Raw genomic sequence first — 5,000 nt, 5'->3', positions numbered from 1 at the left:
TTCCTCCAGCATCTTCACAAGGTCCTTTGCTGTTGTTCTGGAATTGATTTGCACTTTTCGCAACAAAGTACATCTCTCTCTGAGTGGTATGATGGCTGCGTGGTCCCATGGTGTTCATACCTGCGTACTATTGTTTCCAGTGGGTCAGAAGTTTACATACACTAAGTTGACTGTGCCTTTAAACAGCTTGGAAAATTCCAGAAAATTATGTGATGGCTTTAGAAGATTCTGATAGGCTAATTTACATAATTTGAGTCAATTGGAGGTGTACCTGTGGATGTATTTCAAGGCCTACCTTCAAACTCAGTGCCTCTTTGCTTGACATCATGGGAAAATCAAAAGAAATCAGCCAAGACCTCAGAAAAAAGTTGTAGACCTCCTCAAGTCTGTTTCATCCTTGGGAGCAATTTCCAAATGCCTGAAGATACCACATTCATCTGTACAAACAATAGTATGCAAGTATAAACACCATGGGACCACGCAGCCGTCATACCGCTCAGGAAGGAGACATGTTCTGTCTCCTAGAGATGAACGTACTTTGGTGCGAAAAGTGCAAATCGATGTTTGGCCATAATGACCATTGTTATATAATTTCATTACCATGAATTAAATATGATGTATAATCATTCTCACAAAACCCCTTTGTCTGCATGCCTTGCAGGGTGTACACAGAGATGGGACAAGTTCTGAACAATCACCATTACCCACGGTTGACTTTCCCAGAGACTGAAGAGGAGGCTGATATTCTTTGGACCTTTTCCCACATCAGAGACTACAGACAGGTTAGTACACACACTTTCAACAAGTACCAAAAACACAATTCCATAATTTAATCACACTGACGCCCTATGAGAATCTACCCAACATATCAAGCCATGTCAAACTACTGCATTCTTAAACTACTGATAGTGTTCGCTTCTACAGCCAATGTGGGGTTTTCACCAGATGGGGGCTTTTTTGCTGTGCTCTCTGAGTCTGTTGCCTTTGGTTGACACCACAGTGTTGTCTTAGTAAGACCATGTCTCACTTCTACACAACATATCTGTATTGGCAAAACAGTCTTGTAGCCTTGCGTCAGCTTCGTCCGACCACTTCCGTACTGAGCGCATCACTGGTACTTCCTTTTTGAGCTTTTGTTTGTAAACAGGAAGCATGAGAATACCTCTGCATCTTAGCTGGAACATTTGAAGAGTGAAACCTGTTGCCTTGCTAACCACAGTTCCCCCTTCCTATCGACATGCTCCGCTCACAAGACTGCATGTAGATCCTCCCTGTTGTAGCTCATCTCTTCGAATGGGTGAGGACGTTGGGGGATGGGGCTCACAAGGTTTAAGTGGGTTTAGGTGAGGACAGAATTTGAATGTCAAATGCTGCAACACATAAATGCCACCAAGGCAGGTCCTCACCAGACATCACCGGCAACAATGTCGCCTATGGGCACAAACCCACCGTCGCTGGACCAGACAGGACTGGCAAAAAGTGCTTTCACTGACGAGTCGCGGTTTTGTCTCACCAGGGGTGATGGTTGGATTCGCGTTTATGGTCGAAGGAATGAGCGTTACACCGAGGCCTGTACTCTGGAGCGGGATCGATTTGGAGGTGGAGGGTTCATCATGGTCTGGGGTGGTGTGTCACAGCATCATCGGACTGAGCTTGTTGTCATTGCAGGCAATCTCAACGCTGTGCGTTACAGGGAAGACATCCTCCTCCCTCATGTGGTACCCTTCCTGCAGGCTCATCCTGACATGTCCCTCCAGCATGACAATGCCAACAGCCATACTGCTCATTCTGTGCGTGATTTCCTGCAAGACAGGAATGTCAGTGTACTGCCATGGCCAGCGAAGAGCCCGGATCTCAATCCCATTGAACACGTCTGATACCTTTTGGATCGGAGGGTGAGGGCTAGGACCATTCCCCCCAGAAATGTCATGGAGCTTGCAGGTGTCATGGTGGAAGAGTGGGGTAACATCTCACAGCAAGAACTGGCAAATCTGGTGCTGTCCACGAGGAGGAGATGCACTGCAGTACTTAATGCAGCTGGTGGCCACACCAGATACTGACTGTTACTTTTGACTTTGACCCACCCCTTTGTTTACAGACCCATTATTCCATTTCTGTCAGTCACATGTCTGTGGAACTTGTTCTGTTTATGTCTCAGTTGTTGAATCTTGTTATGTTCATATAAATATTTACACATGTTAAGCTTGCTGAAAATAAACGCAGTTGACAGTGAGAGGACGTTTCTTTTTTGCTGAGTTTACAATTATCTGTAAGGTCCCTCAGTCGAGCAGTGAATTTCAAAGCACAGATTTAACCAAAGACCAGGTAGGTTTTCCAACACCTCACAAAAAAGGGCACCTATTGGTAGAACACAAAAAATGTAAAAAGCAGACACTGAGTATCCATATGAGCATGGTTTAGTTATTGATTACACTTTGGATGGGGTATGAATACACCCAGTTACAACAAAGATACAGGCGTCCTTTCTAACTCAGTTGCCGGAGAGGAAGGGAACCACTCAGGGATTTCACTATGAGGCCAATGATGACTTTAAAAGGAAGCATGTACAGAATAAAAGTCTGGTCTCTCTGTTGGCGATAAAGGGGGGTAGTGAGGGGTTAACGGCTTTGATCAATGAACTTCTGGCCTGAGGCCATCTGGAATGGGTCTCAAAGGGGTTAAAAATGGGACACAAAACCCCAGGCCTTAGACATAGTTGACATCGATTAAAAAATATATATGTATATATTTTACCTTTATTTAACCAGGTAGGCCAGTTGAGAACAAGTTGTCATTTACAGCTGCGACCTGGCCAAGATAAAGCAAAGCATTGTGACAAAAACAACAACACAGAGTTACACATGGGATCAACAAGCATACAGTCAATAACACAACAGAAAAATCTGAATACAGTGTGTGCAAAATAGTGCAATAGTGGCGAACTAATTACAATTTAGCAACTTACACTGGAGTGATATGTGTGCAGATGAGGATGTACAAGTAAAAATACTTGTGTGCAAAAGAGCAGAAAAACTAAAACATATGGGGATGAGGTAGGTAGTTGGTTGGATGGGCTATTTACAGATGGGCTGTGTACAGCTGCAGCGATCGGTAAGCTGCTCTGACAGCTGACGCTTAAAGTTAGTGAGGGAGATATAAGTCTCCAACTTCAGTGATTTTTGCAATTTGTTCCAGTCATAGGCAGCAGAGAGCTGGAAGGAAAAGCGGCCAAAGGAGGTGTTGGCTTTGGGGATGATCAGTGAAATATATCTGCTGGAGTGCGTGCTACGGGTGGGAGTTGCCATGGTGACCAGTTAGCTGAGATAAGGCGGAGCTTTACCTAGCAAAGACTTATAGATGACCTGGAGCCAGTGGGTTTGGCGACGAATATGTAGCGAGGACCAGCCAACAAGAGCATACAGGTTGCAGTGGTGGGTAGTATATGGGGCTTTGATGACAAAATCGATGGCACTGTGATAGACTGCAACCAATTTGCTGAGTAGCGTCTTGGAGGCTATTTTGTAAATGACATTGCCGAAGTCAAGGTTTGGTAGGATGGTCAGTTTTACGAGGGTATGTTTGGCAACATGAGTGAATGAGGCTTTGTTGCGAAATCGGAAGCCAATTCTAGACTTGACTTTGGATTGGAGATGCTTAATGTGCATCTGGAAGGAGAGTTTACAGTCTAGCCAGACACCTAGGTATTTATAGTTGTCCACATATTCTAAGTCAGAACCGTCCAGAGTAGTGATGCTAGTCGGGCAGGCGGGTGCGGGCAGCGATCGGTTGAAGAGCATGCATTTAGTTTTACTAGCATTTAAGAGCAGTTGGAGGCCACGGAAGGAGTGTTGTATGGTGTTGAAGCTCGTTTGGAGGTTTGTTAACACAGTGTCCAAAGAAGGGCCAGAAGTATACAGAATGGTGTCGTCTGCGTAGAGGTGGATCAAAGACTCAAAAGCAGCAAGATATATACAGAGAAGAGTCGGCCCGAGAATTGAACCTTGTGGCAACCCCATAGAGACTGCCAGAGGTCCGGACAACAGGCCCTCTGATTTGACTCTCTGAAGTCTATCTGAGAAGTAGTTAGCGAACCAGGCGAGGCAGTCATTAGAGAAACCAAGGCTGTTGAGTCTGCCAATAAGAATGCGGTGATTGACAGAGTCGAAAGCTTTGGCCAGGTCGATGAAGACGGCTGCACAGTACTGTCTTTTATCGATGGCAGTTATGATATCGTTTAGGACCTTGAGTGTGGCTGAGGTGCACCCGTGTGGCTGAGGTGCACCCGTGACCAGCTCAGAAACCAGATTGCATAGCGAAGAAGGTACAGTGGGATTCGAAATGGTCGGTGATCTGTTTGTTCACTTGGCTTTCGAAGACCTTAGAAAGACAGGGCAGGATGGATATAGGTCTGTAACAGTTAGGGTCAAGAGTGTCTCCCCCTTTGAAGAGGGGGATGACCGCGGCCGCTTTCCAATCTTTAGGAATCTCAGACGATACGAAAGAGAGGTTGGACAGACTAGTAATAGGGGTTGCGACAATGACGGCAAATAATTTTAGGAAGAGAGGGTCCAGATTGTCTAGCCCTGCTGATTTGTAGGGATCCAGATTTTGCAGCTCTTTCACAACATCACCTGCCTGGATTTGGGTGAAGGAGAATCGGGGAGAGGGGGCAAGGGCCAATTGCTGGGGGGGTGCAGAGCTGTTGGCCTGGGTTGGGGTAGCCAGGTGGAAAGCATGGCCAGCCGTACAGAAATGCTTATTGATTATCATGGATTTATCAGTGGTGACAGTGTTTCCTAGTCTCAGTGCAGTGGGCAGCTGGGAGGAGCTACTCTTATTCTCCATAGACTTTACAGTGTCCCAGTATTGGTTCCTGGCTTCCCTGAAAAGTTGCATATCGTGGGGGCTAATCAAAGCTGGTGCAGTACGCCACAGAGTGTTTTTGTGCTGGTCAAGGGCAGTCAAGTCTGGAGTGAATCAAGGGCTGTATCTGTTCTTTG

The sequence above is a fragment of the Salmo salar genome, chromosome 07 (genome assembly GCF_965601325.2).
Source record: "Salmo salar chromosome 07, fSalSal1, whole genome shotgun sequence".
Classification (NCBI taxonomy): Eukaryota; Metazoa; Chordata; class Actinopteri; order Salmoniformes; family Salmonidae; genus Salmo; species Salmo salar.
Note: the sequence above shows the minus strand (reverse complement) of the source record.